Source organism: Protopterus annectens, chromosome 8.part0, assembly GCF_019279795.1.
Source record: "Protopterus annectens isolate FY-2018-M chromosome 8.part0, PAN1.0, whole genome shotgun sequence".
Classification (NCBI taxonomy): domain Eukaryota; kingdom Metazoa; phylum Chordata; order Ceratodontiformes; family Protopteridae; genus Protopterus; species Protopterus annectens.
The window spans coordinates 1,280,671,812-1,280,685,420 of record NC_056741.1 but is presented as its reverse complement, the minus strand read 5'-3'; the positions used below and the strand labels follow the sequence as shown (position 1 = coordinate 1,280,685,420).

General features: G+C 36.0%; 1 protein-coding gene across 1 annotated transcript in view; it reads right to left on the bottom strand.

Annotated features, from left to right (window-relative positions):
* Positions 1-13,609, bottom strand: part of POU2F2 (POU class 2 homeobox 2) — a 386,014-nt gene that overhangs the window by 220,478 nt on the left and 151,927 nt on the right. The window lies entirely within an intron of this gene.

Sequence of the window (13,609 nt, the reverse complement as noted above, 5' to 3'; positions counted from 1 at the left end):
CAATACGCTGATTATTCTACCATTATCCTTCATAAATGACCTTCATAAAGTCTCATTACAAAGTATACTCAATCAATACGCTGATTGTTCTACCATTATCCTTCATAAATGACCTTCATAAAGTCTCATTACAAAGTATACTCAATCAATACGCTGATTATTCTACCATTATCCTTCATAAATGACCTTCATAAAGTCTCATTACAAAGTATACGCAATCAATACGCTGATTATTCTACCATTATCCTTCATAAATGACCTTCATAAAGTCTCATTACAAAGTATACTCAATCAATACACTGATGATTCTACCATTATCCTTCATAAATGACCTTCATAAAGTCTCATTACAAAGTATACTCAATCAATACGCTGATGATTCTACCATTATCCTTCATAAATGACCTTCATAAAGTCTCATTACAAAGTATACGCAATCAATACGCTGATGATTCTACCATTATCCTTCATAAATGACCTTCATAAAGTCTCATTACAAAGTATACGCAATCAATACGCTGATGATTCTACCATTATCCTTCATAAATGACCTTCATAAAGTCTCATTACAAAGTATACGCAATCAATACGCTGATGATTCTACCATTATCCTTCATAAATGACCTTCATAAAGTCTCATTACAAAGTATACACAATCAATACGCTGATTATTCTACCATTATCCTTCATAAATGACCTTCATAAAGTCTCATTACAAAGTATACGCAATCAATACGCTGATGATTCTACCATTATCCTTCATAAATGACCTTCATAAAGTCGCATTACAAAGTAGACACAATCAATACGCTGATGATTCTACCATTATCCTTCATAAATGACCTTCATAAAGTCTCATTACAAAGTATACGCAATCAATATGCTGATGATTCTACCATTATCCTTCATAAATGACCTTCATAAAGTCTCATTACAAAGTATACTCAATCAATACGCTGATTATTCTACCATTATCCTTCATAAATGACCTTCATAAAGTCTCATTACAAAGTATACGCAATCAATACACTGATGATTCTACCATTATCCTTCATAAATGACCTTCATAAAGTCTCATTACAAAGTATACACAATCAATACGCTGATTATTCTACCATTATCCTTCATAAATGACCTTCATAAAGTCTCATTACAAAGTATACTCAATCAATACGCTGATTATTCTACCATTATCTCCTCCTCCAATAACTTCTCTGACCTCCTTAAACACACACAAAACTCTTTTTCATCCATTGAATCCTGGTTAAATGATTTTCAACTTCTGTTGAACCCCAAAAAATCAAACTCCTACTTTTCTCTACAAAACCACCACATGTAGACATTAAGATATTTTCACATGACAAGACAGAAACAGAACTAGTAAACTCATCAAAACTATTAGGTATAGCTATTGACAGTAGGCTCAGGTTTGAACAGCATATTCTTAGCACAATAAAGAAAACAAATTTTAAACTAGGTAAATGTTACCATCATACACTTTATCTTGACACAAACATCAAAGTAAAACTGGCCAACACTCTACCCATTCCCTCTCTTCTTTATGTAAGTCCTATTTTCACCAACCTCCACTCAACCTTTTTTAATAAGCTTCAAGCATGTTACTATAAAATAGCTAAATTTGCCATTGGTCTGTCTAACCACAGACATCATTGCCAAGCTATATCTCAGCTCAACTGGTTTGAGTTCCCCCACTACCTACACTACACTCAGCTTACTCTTACCCATAACTTCCTATTTAAACCAAGTAACTGCACTGCACTCCATTCTATTCTCCAAACATACACTCCTACCAGCACACTCAGATCCAGTAATAAATATCTCTTCCAGGTATCCAAACCTAATAAGAGAGATGGTCGGTGTCTGTACTCCCACAGCATTACCAAGCTATGGAATGCCATTTCCTCACACATCACACAACTTGCACTAAAAGCCTTTAAATCTGCTCTAAAAAAACATTATCTAAACAACCTTACCTGCTCTTGTACAACAAATTTCAAGCCACCATAAACCTTTCTGCCCCTCTCTACATAAAATTTCTACTACTAATTCAAATATAATCCTTATCAGGCGGTTAAGAAATGTGTTTCTACTTTTTGCCTCTTGCTCATTGAGCTTCTACTTTTTTTTCCTTTCTGTTATCTAAAATGTCTGTACTGTGAATATTATATTTTATCAGTTTAATTTACTATAACGAGTGACTTTGTATTGTACTAAAAATGTATTTCTGTGATCATTATATGTCATCACTTTTTTCATTGTAATGCATGTGTATGTTTCTTGATATTCTAAAGTGTTTGTGGAGCTTTTCTCCCTGGGCCACCATTGAAAATGGGTTACTGACCCAGTGGACTTTCGCGGTCAATAAATAAACAAATAAATAAATAACACAAAAACAAATACAGTTTAAATAATTATACCAAATTAGGCATAATATGAAAACATTGGTTAAGAACTGATACTAGTTATATGACAATGATTTAATAATTAGAGAAATTTTAGCCAGTTTATAGAGAAATTAAAGATAAATTAGTATAATACAAAGAGGAGTTGCAGTATGAAGTAAGAGAAAATCAGGCTTATGGTATATTTAGAGGGAAAGCCAGGAGGGACAAATTCACAGAAGTAAGGAACTGAGTGAAGAACGTTTAGTAACCACATATAAGGCATGAATAGGTACTTGTCCATATTTAGGGATATAGTTTATCCTGATATTGAGCAAGAACAGAGCCAGCTTTTGGACCTGAACTCTTTCAGAATGGTTTTGAAAGATGAGAGGGAGGGTATAGACATGTTGGATAGAGACAAGGAGTTCTAGGCGTTAGTAACATGATACTAGTACAGACAATGCCCAGCAGATTTGATAGGTTTGTGGAATGACAGAAGTTTTTGGTCATAGGATCGTAATGACAGACTAGGAACATAGTTGTGTAGAATGTTATTAGTGCTGGACAAGTGGGTGGGTTCTGGATAATTCTATAGGTGGTAAGAAGCTGTGTATATGTTAGTTGACAGGGTAGTTCTAACCAGACCATAAATGATCTTCATAAAGTCTCATTACAAAGTATACGCAATCAATACGCTGATTATTCTACCATCATCCTTCATAAATGACCTTCATAAAGTCTCATTACAAAGTATATGCAATCAATACGCTGATTATTCTACCATTATCCTTCATAAATGACCTTCATAAAGTCTCATTACAAAGTATACTCAATCAATACGCTGATTGTTCTACCATTATCCTTCATAAATGACCTTCATAAAGTCTCATTACAAAGTATACTCAATCAATACGCTGATTATTCTACCATTATCCTTCATAAATGACCTTCATAAAGTCTCATTACAAAGTATACGCAATCAATACGCTGATTATTCTACCATTATCCTTCATAAATGACCTTCATAAAGTCTCATTACAAAGTATACTCAATCAATACACTGATGATTCTACCATTATCCTTCATAAATGACCTTCATAAAGTCTCATTACAAAGTATACTCAATCAATACGCTGATGATTCTACCATTATCCTTCATAAATGACCTTCATAAAGTCTCATTACAAAGTATACGCAATCAATACGCTGATGATTCTACCATTATCCTTCATAAATGACCTTCATAAAGTCTCATTACAAAGTATACGCAATCAATACGCTGATGATTCTACCATTATCCTTCATAAATGACCTTCATAAAGTCTCATTACAAAGTATACGCAATCAATACGCTGATGATTCTACCATTATCCTTCATAAATGACCTTCATAAAGTCTCATTACAAAGTATACACAATCAATACGCTGATTATTCTACCATTATCCTTCATAAATGACCTTCATAAAGTCTCATTACAAAGTATACGCAATCAATACGCTGATGATTCTACCATTATCCTTCATAAATGACCTTCATAAAGTCGCATTACAAAGTAGACACAATCAATACGCTGATGATTCTACCATTATCCTTCATAAATGACCTTCATAAAGTCTCATTACAAAGTATACGCAATCAATATGCTGATGATTCTACCATTATCCTTCATAAATGACCTTCATAAAGTCTCATTACAAAGTATACTCAATCAATACGCTGATTATTCTACCATTATCCTTCATAAATGACCTTCATAAAGTCTCATTACAAAGTATACGCAATCAATACACTGATGATTCTACCATTATCCTTCATAAATGACCTTCATAAAGTCTCATTACAAAGTATACACAATCAATACGCTGATTATTCTACCATTATCCTTCATAAATGACCTTCATAAAGTCTCATTACAAAGTATACTCAATCAATACGCTGATTATTCTACCATTATCTCCTCCTCCAATAACTTCTCTGACCTCCTTAAACACACACAAAACTCTTTTTCATCCATTGAATCCTGGTTAAATGATTTTCAACTTCTGTTGAACCCCAAAAAATCCAAACTCCTACTTTTCTCTACAAAACCACCACATGTAGACATTAAGATATTTTCACATGACAAGACAGAAACAGAACTAGTAAACTCATCAAAACTATTAGGTATAGCTATTGACAGTAGGCTCAGGTTTGAACAGCATATTCTTAGCACAATAAAGAAAACAAATTTTAAACTAGGTAAATGTTACCATCATACACTTTATCTTGACACAAACATCAAAGTAAAACTGGCCAACACTCTACCCATTCCCTCTCTTCTTTATGTAAGTCCTATTTTCACCAACCTCCACTCAACCTTTTTTAATAAGCTTCAAGCATGTTACTATAAAATAGCTAAATTTGCCATTGGTCTGTCTAACCACAGACATCATTGCCAAGCTATATCTCAGCTCAACTGGTTTGAGTTCCCCCACTACCTACACTACACTCAGCTTACTCTTACCCATAACTTCCTATTTAAACCAAGTAACTGCACTGCACTCCATTCTATTCTCCAAACATACACTCCTACCAGCACACTCAGATCCAGTAATAAATATCTCTTCCAGGTATCCAAACCTAATAAGAGAGATGGTCGGTGTCTGTACTCCCACAGCATTACCAAGCTATGGAATGCCATTTCCTCACACATCACACAACTTGGCGCACTAAAAGCCTTTAAATCTGCTCTAAAAAAACATTATCTAAACAACCTTACCTGCTCTTGTACAACAAATTTCAAGCCACCATAAACCTTTCTGCCCCTCTCTACATAAAATTTCTACTACTAATTCAAATATAATCCTTATCAGGCGGTTAAGAAATGTGTTTCTACTTTTTGCCTCTTGCTCATTGAGCTTCTACTTTTTTTTCCTTTCTGTTATCTAAAATGTCTGTACTGTGAATATTATATTTTATCAGTTTAATTTACTATAACGAGTGACTTTGTATTGTACTAAAAATGTATTTCTGTGATCATTATATGTCATCACTTTTTCATTGTAATGTATGTGTATGTTTCTTGATATTCTAAAGTGTTTGTGGAGCTTTTCTCCCTGGGCCACCATTGAAAATGGGTTACTGACCCAGTGGACTTTCGCGGTCAATAAATAAACAAATAAATAAATAACACAAAAACAAATACAGTTTAAATAATTATACCAAATTAGGCATAATATGAAAACATTGGTTAAGAACTGATACTAGTTATATGACAATGATTTAATAATTAGAGAAATTTTAGCCAGTTTATAGAGAAATTAAAGATAAATTAGTATAATACAAAGAGGAGTTGCAGTATGAAGTAAGAGAAAATCAGGCTTATGGTATATTTAGAGGGAAAGCCAGGAGGGACAAATTCACAGAAGTAAGGAACTGAGTGAAGAACGTTTAGTAACCACATATAAGGCATGAATAGGTACTTGTCCATATTTAGGGATATAGTTTATCCTGATATTGAGCAAGAACAGAGCCAGCTTTTGGACCTGAACTCTTTCAGAATGGTTTTGAAAGATGAGAGGGAGGGTATAGACATGTTGGATAGAGACAAGGAGTTCTAGGCGTTAGTAACATGATACTAGTACAGACAATGCCCAGCAGATTTGATAGGTTTGTGGAATGACAGAAGTTTTTGGTCATAGGATCGTAATGACAGACTAGGAACATAGTTGTGTAGAATGTTATTAGTGCTGGACAAGTGGGTGGGTTCTGGATAATTCTATAGGTGGTAAGAAGCTGTGTATATGTTAGTTGACAGGGTAGTTCTAACCAGTTTAGGCTTCTTAGTGCTATAAAGTGCTGGGTTCTGAAAGGGGTATTTGCTGCAAATTTAGCAACTTTGTTATAGCATTGTTCAAGTTTTGATTTTTGTAATGCCTGAAGGTTAGTAAAAATAGAACCACCATAAAGAAGTGTGGGAAGAGATAAGTAGTGGCAATCATACCCCTCAAGCTGAAAACATCAAAAATCTGGACAAAGGCCCATGGAAAATAGGTACAAATCTGTACGTTGATTAACATAATATTTGCATGCATAATTATGTAACCCCGCCCACTTCACAGGAATTGTGGGATACCTACGGTCAAATGCAAACTGAAGAACAGGTGACCAAAATATGGCCCCAAGTGGTAGTAGAATAGGTAGAGACTTTAGGCTCTTGCTCCTTGTACACAAGGTACAGGGTTTGAGTCTGTGTAATTCTAACTATCAGTTATACCTAACTGGGGCATTTACACAAACACACACAAATGCACAAATGCAGAGCAATACACACAAATCCAGCTTGCTTGCAAAATAAAATGCAGAGCAATACACACAAATCCAGCTTGCGTGTAAAATGAAAATGCAGTGCAACACACACAAACGAAGCTTGCTTGTAAAATGAAAATGCAGAGCAATACACACAAATCCAGCATGCTTGTAAAATAAAATGAAAATGTAGAGCAATGCACACAAATCCAGCTTGCTTGTAAAATAAAATGCAGAGCAATACACACAAATCCAGCTTGCTTGTAAAATGAAATGCAAAGTAATACACACAAATCCAGCTTGCTTGTAAAATAAAATGCAGAGCAATACGCACAAATCCAGCTTGCTTGTAAAATAAAATGCAAAGTAATACACACAAATCCAGCTTGCTTGTAAAACAAAATGAAAATGCAGAGCAATACACACAAATCCAGCTTGCGTGTAAAATAAAATGCAGAGCAATACGCACAAATCCAGCTTGCTTGTAAAATAAAATGCAGAGCAATACACACAAATCCAGCTTGCTTGTATATGAAAATGCAGAGCAATACACACAAATCCAGCTTGCTTGTAAAATGAAAATGCAGAGCAATACACACAAATGCAGGCTAATTAGTTGAATAAATGAAGAAAATCAGCATAATAAAATAAATGCAGAAAATTGGCTAATTGGGCTCTGACTTACAGTGAGAGCGGAGAAGTAAGATACACTGGCACATCAGATACTTCATAGTTCTTGAACTTGCAGCTTACTTTTCACAGAAGAAATAAATACTTTCTCTCAACCGTACTTTTAAATATGTTCTCTCGTACTTATAGCGACAGCAACACACTGGCTGGCACACACACATTACACATACCTTGCCTAATTAAACTGTAAAATAAAATACAAATGCACACACACATTGGCGATTAGGCCCCAGCAGCATACTTTCACAGCATGGCACAGCAAATAAAATCGGCTAAGCAAATAAGTTCTCAGAGACTCAGACTTAACAGTGACAGCACATAAAATACAATGGCACAGCAGATAAAATCAGACTTTCACACAGTTCTCTCGCTCGGACTTGCAGCATAGCAGAAAAAAAAAGTACCGCATGCCACTAAGCAGCATATGATCCCACTAGTTCATTTTTCTTACCAGCCTGGGACAAGTGAGCAGAGTTACTCAACGGACTCTGCAAAACTTACACACACACGCGCGCGCGCTCGTGCGCACACACACACACACACACACACACACACACACACACACACACACACACAGCAGCTCAGCTTTTAAAAGTAAAATGAGTCCCTCTCTTACAAAGCAGCTCAGCCATGAAAAGTAAAATGTAATGTCTGCCTGCAAGTTATTTCTCCTGCCATTAAGCGTACATAGCAGCAGTCACCCCCGTCAGTAATTACATTCCGTTAAACAGCTCTCCTACACAGCTGTTAAAATTAAAAGAAAGCAGAAGTTCAGCTGCTAAAAGAAAGACGAAGCAGTTAAAAGTAAAATGTAATGCCTCCTCCTCATACAAAGCAGCTCAGGTCAGCTGTTAAAAGTAAAATGTACCTGCCATTAAGAGTACATAGCAGCCGTCACTAAATACGTTCCATAACCGTTACACAGCTCAAATGCTTGTAAGTTCTGCATGGCTCAAAGTTAGCATTAAGTCTAAGACTAAAAGCAAGTCAACCATTAATCAGTAAATTTATCTTCTGCCGTTAAGTACATATAAGCTCTACATTTAACATTTTTTACCTAGAGGAGAAGAAAGATGTGCTGGAAGGCAGACTGGTCTACACTGGCTGGGCAGTCCATGATCCTGGCGTCATCGCGCACTCCCTGCACCTGATGACTTCAGGAGTAAATAAAAACTTAAAAAAAAACAATTCGAAATTCGGAAATTAAAGGGGCCACTCGAGAATTCATGGCGCCCCAATATTTTGCCCTCAAAAAATGGTATTTACTGAGGAATTTGGTACGATTGAGAGGTATGCGTGGCATGTGTAGCTTTATTTGTGTCAGTGAAAAAGTTTTTGGCTCTATAAAGCATCCCTAGTTTTTGATGAGTTTTTATTATGCAATTGTGTATATGCAGGTAGAATTTAGGATTATCATCCACTATCACCCCTAATAATTTGCTATCAGTGGTTGTATTATCAAAAAAGGACTTTAAATTTAGCTTCTTTATGGAAGAGGGCTTTGGGAAAAAAGTATTGATTTGTCTCTCTCTCTTTTTTTTTAGGGTTGAGCATGAGTTTTGAGTTACAAAGCCATGTTTCAGTTGGTGTTAAAGCTTCCTGCATAATTTTTTGGAGGTGTGCCACATTGTCAGATTTGCAAATGAGTGTGGAGTCATCTGTGTACTGTATTAGGGAGGTCTGTTGTGTGGATGTGTGGAGGGTGTTGGTGAGAATGTTAAAGAGGAGGGGACCAAGAAGGGAGCCTTGTGGTACACCGGTGGTGGCTGGAAGGTACAGAGCTAGGGTGGAGTGCTATTTTACTGACTGATGCCTACTGGATGGGTATCTTTTCAACAATAGAAGAGTGGGCTGAGACAGACCTGATGAGGGCATCTGAAGTAGAAGTTTGCTGTGATAAACTGTGCTGAAGGCTTTAGACAAGCCAAGAATGAAGGAAAATACTAGTTTACCATTATCTCTAGCCTTATGGACAGTATCCATACAGTTTAGAAGTGTAGTGTTAGCACTGTGGAAAGGATGGAAAGAATGTTGTGTGGGGGATAGCAGTTCTTCCTGCAAGAGACAGTTTAGCTTTTGAATACATTTTTCAAGTATTTTGCAGAGGAGTAGGATTGTTATAGTTTTAATGTAAGTAATGTCTGTTAAATTTCCTCATTTGTGTAGAGGGTTAATGTGTGACTTTTTCCAGAGATGGGGAATGTGGGATTCCTGGACTGACTGGATTATAAGGACTGAGACAGGGTAGGCAATGCTATTGGCTGTTATTTTTAGGTATTCACTTGGAAGGTCATCAGCTGAAGTAGGGCATGGTCTGAATTTGTTTAAGAATACTTTTATATAGAATATGGGTACAGCTGAAAGTGGAATTGGTGATATGTGGCTGCTGGGTAGTGTTGGGATTAGATATTGGAGAACCTTGGTTAGAGAGGGTTCCTATCACGTAGTCAAACTTTTACAAGTTCAAACCTCATATGGTCGAGACCATAAGTTCAAATTTGTAAATGTTTGAGCATTTCAATGGAAATCTCCATAAGCAGAGGTTTCCATTTTGTTCAATGGGGTGTGATCTCGGAGTTCGTATATTTAAGAAGCGGGGGGTGTGGGGGTGCAGGGTGGTTTGCCCCCCCCCCCACTTAAAACATTTTATTTTGCTTTCCGTTTTTTTTTTATCCATAGTCGAAGTTTTGTAACTTCGAACATAATGGTTCGAACATTACGTGTTCAAAGTCATAAGACTTCAACTATGTGATATAGACCCGGTTGATGCTATACTATCTATAAAATAAGAGTTGAACTGTATTGTAGTTTTGAGTGATGAGTGATTGGGAGAGGGGGTAGGGTTGAATTTATGGCTGGGATGCAAGATTTCTTTAATGGCTGTCCAAAATTTTTAGGGTCGTGTTTACTATTATTCTGAAAGTTATCATGGTTTAGTTAGTATTTTGTCTTCATTAATTTGTTTTTTTAGTACAATTGTTAAACATTCTGAAGTTTTCAAGATATTGTAGTGCTTTATATTTTTGCCATTCTCTCCATGCTTTTTCACTATCCTGCATTAGTTTTATACTCGTTTTGCATAACCAAATTTCATTACTTGTTTTTAGTCCCTTCCTTCTAGGAGATGCAAGTTTAGGATATTCAGAAAAGTTGTACTGAATTCATTTACAGCAACATCTAAGGGGAAGACTTTTAGGTTGTTTCATTTATTAGATGACAGGTTAGCAATGAGCATTTCTGGGTTAAACCTGGAAAGGTTGTGTCTTTATAAATGTGTTGTTTAAGTGGCTGTGTAACATGTCTGGTTGTATAGATTGAGAGATGATCACTGAGACAGTCAGACATTGTACCTGAGGTGGTGTATTTGCTACGGTCCGATACTAGCATGCAGTCTAACAAAGAATTTGATGTCTTGCCATAATGTGTCGGGCTATTAATAAGTTATGTGAAACCAAATAAGTTCACACTAGATGTAGGGGAGCTAGAGTTTATGTCCAACCAACTGACATTCATATCACCTAGTAGTATTATTTGTTGTGGAATTGTTATGGATATCCAATGTAGGATATCTTCCAGTATAGCTGTATTGTCGCCAGGAGGGATGTAAGATACAGTGATACATATATGTTTATAATTGTTTAATTTCAGATAAATTATAAGAATCTCTGCTGAATTAAATATTGATATTGGTTTGATGTAATGGAAATATTAAAGCAGTACCACCAGCTTTCCTCTTTATATGGGGATTATGGGTGATATTCTAGCCGGGGGTTGTCTTTTCAGAGTTGTGTGCGAGAATAGAAATACTTCGATTTACTTACTGTGGCAAATATCATATTTATTCTAAGTGTAACATTACTGGTAGGTACATGTTTTCCTGGAACTGCTCTAAAATGGAGTTTTAATGTGAAATCATGTGTTAAATAATGACATATTCTAAAAAAATTTAACACACTAGATGACTATACTTTTTATCACTTTTGTCTTGTAACATAAAATCCTAATTACATAATAAAAATGCAAGAGGGAATCTGATTGATAAAAAAATAGCAGTGTATGAACACTGTCTAAATCCTATCTAAAAACAGACATACATTCTATTGGCCTTTTTAGGGGATAGAAGCTACTTATCTGCAGACTGACTAGTTGCTTCAAAATAGTATGAAAAACTGTAGTAACATTGTGACAACTCTCTCACCTTTAAATGTAGGAAACTTGCCATTTCACAACAACTCTTATCAGAAAATGGGATTGACCACAGGCTAACTGGAAACAATTCCCATCATTTTTATAATACCATTAAAGGGAATATATTTTGGAGGAGACCTTGAAGACAGATTGGACGAATACTCCTTATTAAAATCCTGAGTTGACTAATAAATATGTCCACTTCTTAGAATAATCTTCATCTTCACTAGATAAAGTAAAGGAAAATAAACTCTTTCTTTTTACCTTCTTAAACCTTTGCAGGTATCTGAAAAAGCAATATTTTTTGCTGGATTTTGGTTTCTCTTAACATATTCAAAAATGGAAACACACTGACTAATTGACAGCAATTTCTGTGAACATCTATACATCGAGAACCAATCACCAAAAAAAAAAAAAAATTCCATCAAACCTCACATATATACTTTCTTGCAGGGGAGAAAGCCTCCATGCACCCTCCCATGGGGGAAGCCACACACCACCCACTCAATAACTTATAAATACCAGCTCAGAGGATAAACAACAGTGGAGAAGAATGAAAAACTTCACTTCTGGTGAAAGTCATTTTGGTAAATGGCTCTCAATGGAAGGTGCATCAACCAAGGTTCCATGCATTTCTGTTGTGTTGGTTCTATCAGTGCCAGATGCGCCAATCGAGGTTCCATGCATTTTTGGCATGTGAAGAGTAAAGACCTGTAAAAGTATATATGCAGAGTTGATGAAAACTGCTGCACAGATAAGAAGACACATAAGGTAGGCAAACACAAGTATTATGATGTGCAATTAGTGAACATAGTGACCACTCCTGAAGATCATGCATTCCTAACTGCTCTCAACTATGGTTCACAAACAGCTATTGTTTCTTTTGTCTTTTACAGTGTAAACCATATACACAAGGCTAATGTTAGCATTTTGGAGACCCACAGCAAATGTGAAGTTTGGGGGGGGGGCCTGGACACTTCAGTCTTAAGTATAACCCTTTCACTGCCGCCCCTCCTAAGCAACCTTTTAATTCATGCTGCAGAGTTTGAGGAGTAGTGGACACAGACTGACCTGTAGCTACAATGCTCTTACCACCTGATAGGCCTGTGTACTACACTATGTAGCTCATCTCACAAACAGACATTCACAGATATTGGCATATAGTTGAAACTATGATACACTGCAACAGCTCTAGGTACAGGACTGAACTTAACTGAAATGGTGCCCTAGGCACTACATACTGTTTCACTCCTTTACCCCACCCCAAACACACACTTCCCCCAGTGCTTCTGTCTGTTTTTCCCCTATCTCAGGTTCCCCACACCATCCACATTACTTTTTTTCTTTATTTTCTCAGATTTTGCCTTACTCTTCAACTTTTTCAAGAAACCATGACTTTCTATATGCTCTGAAGTGCATTTTAAAGTTTTTTCTTTTTACACAACCTTTTCATCCAATGATAGCTTTAACAGAAATTATGATTGAGAAAAGAAATTCAGTTGTTGCTGTTCATCTTTAGTTTTTATTGCATCCTTTCTACATAGACCAAAAAGGAAGAAACACTGGCAGAAATACAGCAATACAAAATAAAGCCAGTGAAGGATAAGAGAAACGCCAATGAATATCCACAAGCAGTAGTATAAATGCACAAAGCACCACGTAATAAAAACACAGGTTTATTAACGCAAAAGGATTTTGCTACTGCTTGTGGATATTCATTGGCGTTTCTCTTATCCTTCACTGGCTTTATTTTGTATCCTTTCTACATACCTTTCCTGACCAAGATATCACAGTAATAACCATTTAGGAAATAACTCAGTTAGGATGGGGTCTCTAGAAACTATAGGGTCACAGATGGACTAGGATGCATTTTAGAGCATTTTCCTGACTTTTTCATCCAATGGTGACCTAAACAAAAATCATGAGTAAGAAAATAATTTCAGTCTTACTCAATTCTTTCAAGGAAGCATAGGTTGTGCCCCGGGCTTAATGCTCAAGGCTTACAAAATAGTAGCTCACAATAAGCTAACAAGACAAT